This window comes from Plecotus auritus (assembly GCF_963455305.1).
Source record: "Plecotus auritus genome assembly, chromosome: 2".
NCBI classification, from domain to species: domain Eukaryota; kingdom Metazoa; phylum Chordata; class Mammalia; order Chiroptera; family Vespertilionidae; genus Plecotus; species Plecotus auritus.
In genome coordinates, this window is record NC_137771.1 from 132,801,438 (window position 1) to 132,812,336 (window position 10,899).

Consider the following 10,899-nt stretch of genomic DNA (forward strand, 5'->3'; position numbering starts at 1 on the left):
ATCTAGGGGAAATAATGAACAACATAAACTGATGAACAAAAACAGACCTGGAGACAGGGAAGCATCGATCAGACTGTCAAACCTCAGAGAGAAAGTAGGGGACGGTGGAAGTAAGGGAGAGAGATCAACCAAAGGACTTGTATGCATGCATATAAGCCTAACCAGTGGTCAAGGACAACAGGGGGGTGGGGGTATGCATGGGGAGGGGTTTCGGACGGGAATGGGGGGATGAGGACAAATATGTGATACCTTAATTAATAAAGAAATTTAAAAAATAAAAAAATAAAAGTAAAACAGTCACCATAAAAAAATAAAAATAAATAAAATGTATTCTATTTTCTAATAATAATTCTCGCCTAGCCAGCATGGCTCAATGGTTGAGCATCAACCCACAAATGAAAAAGTTACTGGTTCACTTCCTGGTTGTGGGCTCAATCCCCAGTAGAAAGGAGGTAGCCAATTGATGACATTACTCTATCATTGATGTTTCTATCTCTCTAGCCCTTTTCCTTCCTCTTTCTCTAAAAATCAATAAAACATTTGAAGAGATGATTCTAACTTTGTTGATTATTTAGGAGTAAAATATATAGATGTTTTAAATATTAGATCAATATCATTCATAGGTTGCATAAACATTTCCCTTCTTCTTAATAATTAGAAAGCTAAATTAATCTAAACTACGAACATTTGCTAACAGAGGGGAAAAAGTAGCATATGGCATAATAGTAACTGAAATCACTAAGCAAGATGTGGCTGCAAGTATGTGCAAGCAGGATGGAGACTGTGTGCAGCATCTACCAGGCGTCCTCAAACTACGGCCCGCGGGCCACATGCGGCCCGCCAAGGACATTTATCTGGCCCCCGGGTGCCGCTGCCTGTCCTGCTTAGCAGCCGACTCGTCCCGGGCCCACAGTGCGCATAGGAATTTGTTCATAGTTTTTTTAAAAAAACTATAGTCTGGCCCTCCAACGGTCTGAGGGACAGTGAACTGGCCCCCTGTTTAAAAAGTTTGAGGACCCCTGACTAGAGTTTCTGACTCATGGTGTGCAGGTTAGAGCCAGGAGATATGGCCAAAGGTTGGACTCACAGACATGGACCAGCACTTCATTTTCCCTTGGATTCTGCAAAGAAAACTTGTGCAAACTAGTTTTTTCCTTAAAGGGACAATGCGGGGAATGCAATTTGTCACATAGAGAGAGTCAGAGCCCAAACTGCCAACCTGTTGTCATGCAAATTGAGGCAGGAGACCCAATGGTCACAGATATTTGGTCACAATTATGTTATTGAAGTCCAAATCATACAGTAATGCTAAAAACTATTTTTGGAAGCTTTGGAATATTCATATCTCTCCAAAATAAATAGATTTAAAAATATGGACTACTTTATTGAAAATATTTTTAAATATTAAAATAGAATTAAAGTTATATATAACATACCTAGTACTTTTTTTCTAAATTAGTATTTAATAAATTAAGTGAAATTTCTATACAAAAATTTAGGCTATTAAGGCACCACATTTCTGCAAACTACACTTTTCCCATAATCTTCCTGAAAAATAACCATCAATATACTTTTTCCAAGCCTATTCTGTCTGCATTTAAAGTGAAAATTTAACAAATTATAGTCAATGAGGGATTTGACAAAGCACCATAACTGGAAATTGCCAATAATCTGTTTCTAATTTGTATTAGAGAAGAAAAATGAGCTGAGTCATTGAATGTATTTAAAAATGAATTGCAGTCAGTGTGTATTGTGGCTAACAAGCTCTTAGGCACTGAATCATACAGAAGTTAATAACACATGCTTAAGATGCTGGAGAAAACCTGTATGGATTTTATAGGAAGATTTTCATTACCTGTGGTAATGAATCATATGGTTTTAGAAAACTTAATGCATTTTGAATCTGAAATAAATTGATTGTATAAAGATTTTCTTTTAGGAAGAGGATAATGCAATTTACCAGAGTTTTAATGTTACTCTATATTAAACACTACTAATGCAGCTTGCAATTATTATAAAGAAATAGAAAAGCCTGTTTTCTCACATTCTTACAGAAAAACACCATATAAATTAGAAATATTACAGTGATGGCAACAAGGTGGAACTATTTAGCAGTTGTTCCCTTGAACTATTCATTACCGAGATGTAATTGATTGTTCAAATTACAGGTTCAAGAAACAAGTTTTTTTAAAGCATAATATATTATTTATGACAAATAATAATTTGTCTGGCATTTCTTCTTACTAAATAAATGATCTTGGAATTCCACTTTACATTCTGATAAAGCCATTACCAAATGGCTTTATCTAAACACAAGCTAAAACTGAACAAACTTACATGCATTATTTCCTTTCCCCGCAATTACAGTGATATATTCTCAGGTGGTAATTTTCTTCTCTAAGTACAATTTAATATTTTATATGAAAGCAGGAAAGTGGGAAGTTTAAAAAAGTAAAAGAAAGATATGGGAGACTGTTCACATATGCTTAAATTCTATGTCCTTCTTATATAAATCTAGAGGCCCGGTGCATGGAATTCATACACGGGTGTGGTCCCTAGGCCTGGCCAGCAATAGAAGTGCTAGCATCTGGCATGGAAGGGCAGGTCCCAGTTGACCTCTGGGCTCTGGGCAGCACCTGGGCACCAGGCCCCCACATGCTCCCCTCTGCCTGAGTCATGGTTCCCAAGTCCCCACATGGAGATGCGGTGAGCACAGCTGGACACCGTGGGCCAGGGTGCAGCATGGGCCTCTCCACACAGAAGCCTGGTGGGCAGCACACTCTCTCCCTGTCAGCCTCACAGACCAGCTCCTGCTTGAACCCACAGGGAGCCCAAACCGGCCCCTGTGTTCCCGGCAGCTGTGACCCAGCTCACCTAAAAAAGGCCGCATGGGTGCAGGGTGGGCTCCTCTTGGGTGCCTGGCACTGAGCACCTGCTGCCAGCGCTGCATTGCTGATGCCCGTCATGTTCAACGCTGCCCCCTGGTAGTCAGCACACGTCATAGCGAGCAGTCGAACTCTTGGTTGAACAACTGCCCAAAGGGACAATTTGCATATTAGGCTTTTATTATATAGGATATTTACATATCCTATATTTATATTTTGCATTGAATCAAGGGCTCAGCACAGTGAATATATTAAAGTGAGACTATTAAACATAGTCAAGAAAACCCCCTTTTGCTCTCTCTGAGCAGCTGCAGGCTTGGTGCGGTGGGACCGAAGTAGGGCCAGAGGAGCAGGAACCAGGAATGAGGGCCGGTGGCCTGGGGGGCTGAGGCATAGCCTGCCATGAGCCGCACGTCCTCCATGGAGGCCGGAGTGAAGTTCAAGCTTCTTCCTGTCCTTGCCGGTTCTGATTGTTGATGTCTATTTCCCTGGCTTTTTGATTGGGCGGGGATTGTGGAGGAATCACTGCTGCTGGCCGAACTCAAGCCTGGGCACCCCCACCAGTTCAACTGGAAGTCGAGCTGTGAAACCTGGAGTGTCTCCTCCCCAATATGGCTCCTGGTTTGCTTGGTCTCAAGGACACTGCATTGTCAAGCTGATCCCCTGGCCACTGTTAGATCTGATCAAATAATTGAATTGATACCCTCTCCCCCAGGAACTGACCATTAGGCCACTTCACAGTGGACATTCCACTTGCTTAGACCACATTCCACTTGCTAAGGCCATTTTCTCTCTCCCCCTGGAGTTTCCCAGAATCTGGACCTACACAGAGAATTCTCGGCCCAGAAAAAGTCTGCCTAGAGTCCTTTTAAACCTCTGACACTCCCCGTCTTTGGGTGCTGACACCATTTTGGAGCTCAGCCCATCTGGTATCCTGATGACCTAATAAATTCATAATTCTTCACCCCTTTTGGCCTTGTGTGTTCCTCCTTCGGTGACTCTAACATTTGGTGCCAAAACCCGAGGTGGTTCCACAGGGATGGGGAGCCATCATCCCGGCTTTGAGCACCCTGAGTTTGCTACTTGGAGAGAAGTAGGCAGTGGCAGCTCGACCTGGGCTTACCTCTGAATCCTACTTGGGTGACTTGATTACACTCCTCTATTAGGCTTCCCTCTGTTATGGACCCTCCTGAACCAACCAAGGAGGATGCTGGGTTGAGAATCTGTCCTTATCCATTGCTGACCCTCCATCTCACACCGGCCAATCTTCTCTAGGTGAGTGATGTTCCAAAATTTCCCTCGTTTTGTGTCTTCTGCCCCCTCTTTCTCATTGACTTCTTGAAAAGTCTCTAATCTCAAAAGTCCTAGCACTAGACCAGAAGACTCATAAGCCATTTGGCTTTGGCTCCTTCTGGATTGGGGATGCCCAGTCCAAAGGGTCGCCCCACATATGTCATGGTGATTTGTTGAGCAGCAGGGATGCCTGCCCTAAAAAGTCACCTTTGGATTTGTGGTCTGTCACTCACCCTTCCTCTCTCATGGACCACACCACACTCCCTCTGCACACTCGCGGGGGAGATCATGCCCTACCACCTCATTTTATTTTGTAACACTGGACACAATACAAACTAGCTAATAAGTCTCAATGGCTTAAAAATGGCACTTTTAATTTTAACACACTGCACAATTTAGATAATTGCTGTCACTGCAATGGAAAATGGTTCGAGATTCCCTATGTCCAGGCCTTTTTCCCCCTTCAGGCCCAATCCTCTCTCTCAATTCTGCTCTGCCCATCAGATCTTTCTCCTTCACCCAAAACATCATACTCCTAACACTTCTGATTCTGAATCTACTTTTGACCCAGCAGACCACCGACCTCCACCCCCTTACACATGCACTCCTTCACCTGCAGTAGATTCACAAAACCTAGACCTTCCTAACCAGAAACCACCTTCTCCTCCAGCCCCTGAGAGCCCAAATCCCAAGAATGCAAGCTCCAAAACAGCCTTTTCCCACCTAACACTTGCTCTTGGGCCACCCAAAGACCACCTTGCTCAACAGCCACTTTTATTCCCATGCCTGTTCTACCCCTGTGAAAGATAACAGGAACTAAAGGTATTGTGTGGGTACACATCCCATTTTCCATGTCTGACTTCGCACAGATTGAGAGACATCGCAGGTATTTTTCCACTGACCCGACCACCTTTACTAAGTAATTTAAGTACCTGACCCAGTCCTATGACCTGACCTGGCATGACAGCTAAGTCCTCCTGTCCTCCTCTCTCACCCCAGAGGAGAAGGAGCACATCTGACTAGCAGCTCAGGACCATGTCAAGGCCCTCCAAAGACAGGACTCAGTGGCCAACCTGGTTAATGCTGACATAGTCCCCCAAACTGTCCCCAGACGAGACTATCAGGTCAATTCTCCAGGGCACTGGCTCTGTAGCCATATGATCATCTGTCTTATTGCTAGACTCAAAAAGACTGCCCATAAGGTGGTCAACTATGACAAACTTAATGAAATCACTTAAGGCCCTGACGAAAACCCAGCTCTTTTCCTCTTCCACCTCACAGAGGCCTTCCAACTCCTAGCCACCACTCTCATGAACCCCAAATGAGGTGCTGGTTCTCCAAGCAAGGGTAAGTCAGGGGCTAAGCCTTCTCCAAGACCATGCTTCAAATGCAACAAGGAAGAACACTGGTCCAAGTCCTTCTCAAACCTGAGACCCCTGCCTGCACCCTGCCCAAGGTGCAGAAGGGAAGGCCACTGGAAATCAGACTGCAGTCTGGCCCCTCCATTTTGGACCTCAGCCAGTCCAACAAGGCCTCCCTCTGGATATGGTTTGAAGCTCCCAAACCTCCTGGGACTGGTTCTGAAGACTGAAGCTGCACAGGCCCCCTCAGACTTACATCACCAGGACAAAGCCTCAGGGAACGATTGTGGTGGCAGGTAATTGACATTGGGGCCACTTATTCTGCCCTCCATGAATTTCCTGGGACCCTTGCCCCCTCCTCAGTCTCTATTATGGGTGTTGACAGAATTAGTGTCACTGCCATTAGCCACCTCACCTCTACCTTGCATCTTACTAGACACCCCCTTTATCCACTCTTTTCTAGTTGTACCTCAATGCCTGACTGGAGCTACCATGCATCCCCTCATAAAACCCAGTTGTCTCATATGACAGTTACCTACTTTAGTTTCACTCTCACCCCACAAAGCCATGCCATTCCTTAGACTATAAACACTTTATCTCCTCCAAAACTGTCCCCTCCTCTAAACAAGAAATACTCTCCTTTCTTGGGCTCACTGGGTAGCCTCACCTCTGAGCTCCCAACTTCAGTCTTCTCACAAAACTCCTCTATGACACAGCAAAAAAACCCCTCACTGAGCCTTTAGATCCCAAGGCCAGCATTCTCACCCCTTTAGTGCTTGGAAAACTGCTCTCACCTCAGAGACTTCTCACCACACTTCCCAAAGAACAACTTTCTTTACTTCAAAACTACAAATGCTTACTTAACAGCCTGGCTACTATCAGAAGTTGAACTCATTATCACCCAAACCTCAGCATGTTATCTCTAAGGAAAAATGTGGCAGTTTTAAATCCAAGTGGCTGGAGGCCTGGAAACTGCAGTCCTAGAACAGGCTGGAGGGCCTGTTCCCTCCCCACCCCAGATTTTTCTCCAGCCTTATATGCCTATACATAATTTTCCAAAATCTTCTTTGGCAACTTAAAAGCCTTAAAGCATTGCTGGATTAAATGATAAACATCCAAATATTTCAGTAAGTTTTAAGTTCACCTGATTTTAGCTTTTGTTACAGAAAATCTGTAAAGTAGATTTGGAACTGTTAATGTAATGTTTTGTGCTTTGTTAAAGGTATGTTGCTTGAAAGTGAGAATGCTCATAAATGTCAGTATAAGAAATGCTGGCTGTTTACTCTTTGGTTATCATTGGAAAATTAAGGCTTCTAAGCATTGACAATAGAATGTATAAGGCATGGACATGCATCCTGAAGGAAAAAGAAAGTGAGTTAAAGTAAGAATGTTTGTGAAGTTGTAAGAATGTTTGTGAAAGCTATAAGAATGTGAAAGTTGTAAAAAGGTTTGTGAAAATTATAGAAGGTTTGTAGAGAGAAATGTTAAAAAATCCAGATGCCAAGCAGTTTTCAGCCATCTAGAAAACACTATCTTTCCTAAACCAAGGACACTTAAGAGTAAATGATTTCAGTATAAACCTCATTTTTGTATATTAGACTACAGCCCTTCAAACTAATGTGTCTTAACTTACCATAATTATTGTTCTTCCAGATTTTGCCCCAGTAATATTAAAATTTGCAAAACAGTTTGTCTCCACCAGGTTACAAGCCCTACTTGTACTCAGGAAATACCACCCCTAAACACCATCATAACCTCCTTTTGTGTCCAGGTCTCATCGTCCCTGTGACCCCCAGAGCAAGGATGATGGGCTAGGTACAGGTATAGAAACTCACTGGGCCAGAAAGCTCTGGATGCTAGAAATGGACAAAACTTGGAAAACAAGAATCTCACCCCCAGGGTAACCTATCCTCCCCCTTCATATCACTAGTCAGGCAACTTAGACCCCTGATCTTTTCCTCCCTAAAGATAACATGTAGGTCTCTGTTGTATTTCAGCTCCAGGCCCAGAAAAGCAGCAAAACCATACAAGTGAAGCTGTGGTAGCCTCAGGACCAGCTTTTACCTCCCAAGTCACTCAACAGGGCTGCTTTCGAGCCTTTACCAACCAGTCTCAGGGAAATCATGCTGCTGTGACCCCTCATGCAGCCCACTACTATCAAAGTCCTTTCCCCTGTGATCTTGACATCCCCCCTCAGCAGGAAGTAAATACAGAAGATATGACCTACATCCCTATTCCATAAAATAAAAAGGCTGGAATGTTAGGTCTGATCAAATAATTGAATTAATACTTCCTTCCCTGGGAACTGACCTTTAGGCCACTTCACAATGGACATTCCACTTGCTTAGACCACATTCTACTTGTTAAGACCATTATCTCTCCCCTCTGGAGTTTCTCAGAATCTGGACCTGCACAGAGAATTCTCCACCCAGAAAAAGCCCTCCTAGAGTCCTTTAAAAACCTCTGACTCCCATCTTTGGGCGCTGGCACCATTTGGGGGCTCAGCCTATCAGGGCTTCCAGATGACCTAATAAATTCATAAGTCTTTACCCCTTTGGGTCTCATGCATTCCTCCTTTCAGAGACCCTAACAGACGTGGAGGAGCGGTTCATCCCTAAAGGGTTTGAAACCAAAAGCCAAAGCAGCAAAAATGATACAAAAGGGTGAGGCAGCCCAAAGGAGAGGATTCTAGACTGTGGGCAGATTGTCTGGGGTTTGGCCTTCAGCCTGTGGCCTTCTCCACCCAGCAGGAAGCTCTGGGCATGCCACCATCCCCAGTGCCAGATGTCTCTTGCCTGATCCTCACTATGGACTCAAGGATGGGCAGATCAAGATTTGGGAGGTGCAGACAGGGCTCCTCCTTTTGAATCTTTGCAGCCACGAAAATGTTGTTGTAGGAGATCTGAGCTTCACACCCAGTGGCAGTTTAATTTTGGCCTCTGAGTCTCGGGATAAGACTCTTCACATCTGGGACCTGAATAAGCATGGTAAACAGATTCAGATGTTGTCGGGCCATCTGAAGTGGGTTTACTTCTGCTCCAGTCTCCCCAGACTGAAGCATGCTTTGCTCTGCAGATGGAGAAAAGTCCGTCTTCCTATGGAGCATGTGGTCCTACACATTAATCCGGAAGCTAGGGGTCCACCAAAGCAGTGTTGTCTCTTGTGACTTCTTTCCTGACTCTGCCTTGCTTGTCACAGCTTCTTACAACACCACCGTGATCATGTGGGACCCTTACACTGGCAAGAGGCTAAGGTCATTCCACCACACCAGCTCGAATCCCTCATGGAAGACAGCTATGTCCACATTAGCTCCCTGAGATCTGTGTGCTTCCCTCCCGCACTGTGGCAGATGACAGACTCCTCAGGATCTGGGCCCTGGAACTGAAAAGTCCAATTGCATTTGCTCCTATGACCAATGGTTTTCGCTGCACATTTTTTTTCCACATGGTGGAGTTATTGCCACAGGGACAAGGGATGGTCACATCCAGTTCTGGACAACTCCTAGTCCTATCATCACTGAAGCACTTACGCTGGAAAGCCATCCGAAGTTTCCTCACCACCTACCAAGTGCTAGCACTGCCAATTGCCAAGAAAACGAGAGTTCCTCGCATACAGAACTTTTTAAGCAATGCTACATGATCTCATGTGTTTTCTCTGTGGCAGGATAAAGCTCCAAGGAAAAGGAGTAGCTGAGATAATGGGCCAAACACCTGGTCTTGGATGGACATAGTTTCTCTTTGGGATTGTGAATAGAATGTAGCAAAACCAGATTCCAGTGGACTAGTCATGGATCTTTTACCAAAACATGCAAATGTCAGTCATAAAGGAGTGGATTCCACTTTCGTGGCCACAGAGCCTTATCTTAAATCTTCAGTCCACTTAGAAACAACAATTTTGAATTCTTTCTAGTAGTTTTGATTCCAAGTGCAGATAATGACATTTTGGTAAGAAGAGTTCTAGGCCTGGCGAAAGCCTCTGCAGTGGCTGAGAGGTTTCAACGCCCTCTACTGGGAAGTGTGGCTCCTGCCTAGTCCATGCTGTTTCAGATGCAGCAGCGGCCTTGTTTCAAGTTCTCTCCTGTTGTGTCAGAGTTGATGTTGGTGAGTCTTTTTTTCCTGCAGCTTCTCTCTGAGCAGTGGGACAAAGTTTCCAAGGAGCAGGCTCTGGTGTGCGGTATAAACTAAATTACAGGTGACTACGAGTTGTGAAGATGTCTCCTTAACTGAAGCATTGGTGTTGTCATCACTTCAGCTGATATTCTCATGGAGGAGGTCTGACTTTGCTGCTTCTCATTGGACTAATGAGCCAGCTTCAGCTCTACCCAAACACAAAGATAGCTCCTTAAAAGTACTGTTCTCCTTCAGTGATATAGTTATTTAATCAAGACACCTCTTTCAACCATAATCTGCCTTTGGAAAATTTAATATATTTTAAAAGAAAACACTGTTTTATATACTAATTTGGGGAGGGGAATTCCCCTTCCCCTCTTGGTTGTTATGGCTGTTCAAATAATAAAAATGGCATAAGGTAGATTAACAAGATAAAAACACAGTTAATACCTACACATGGGCAATTTATATAAGCAGAAAAATTCCAAAGATAGTAAAGGCAAAATGAGGTATATATGACATTTTAGACTAAGGATAAGGAGGAAAGACAAGGAGATAAAAAGAGTTAATGTTTAGTAAATAAACATTTGCTGAGCCATCTAGAGAACATGGAATACAGAGAGATCGTGGATCAAATGAGTATTGCTAGGTTCCTGCCTGTCTGCCACACCCAGTTCATGTTATGTTTTGTTTATCCATGGTGCTAGTTCTTCCAGGCAGTGGCCTCCTATCTTACATTCTTTTGGGCAGTTTGGAAGAAAGTTAAAAGTTCTCCTGAGTTACTTTTCCCTTGAATCATTCATGTATCACAATTCCAGTTAAATGTATTATTATATAAATGTCTACCTTTCATTTATCTAGATATATATGGGGACTAGAGGTGGGATCGGGCCTCAATGGGCAGTCGGACATCCCTCTCACAATCTAGGACTACTAGCTGCCAAATGCTCGCCTGCCTGCCTGCATGATTGCCTCTAACCGCTTCTGCCTGACAGCCTGATCACCCCCTAACCACTCCCCTGCCAGCCTGATTGATGCCTTAACTGCTCCTGTGCTGGCCCAATTGCCCCTAACTGCCCTCCCCTGCTGGCCTGGCCACCCCAACTGCCCTCCCCTGCAGGCCTAACTGCTCCCCTGCAGGCCTGGCCCCCCCAACTGCCCTCCCCTGCAGGCCTGGTCACCCTTTACTGCCCTCCCATGCAGGCCTGAGCACCCCCAACTGCCCTCCCTTGCAGGCCTGGTCCCTCCCAA

The 10,899-nt window shown here is 44.4% G+C and overlaps 1 pseudogene across 1 annotated transcript; it reads left to right on the forward strand.

The window, feature by feature from the left end:
* Positions 1–2,676: 2,676 nt before the first annotated feature.
* Positions 2,677–9,164, forward strand: LOC308241205 (WD repeat and SOCS box-containing protein 2-like; annotated as a pseudogene). The gene is made up of 3 exons: positions 2,677–2,706; positions 3,405–3,553; positions 8,133–9,164. The product of its transcript is annotated as a WD repeat and SOCS box-containing protein 2-like (transcript).
* The last annotated feature ends 1,735 nt before the right edge of the window (positions 9,165–10,899 follow it).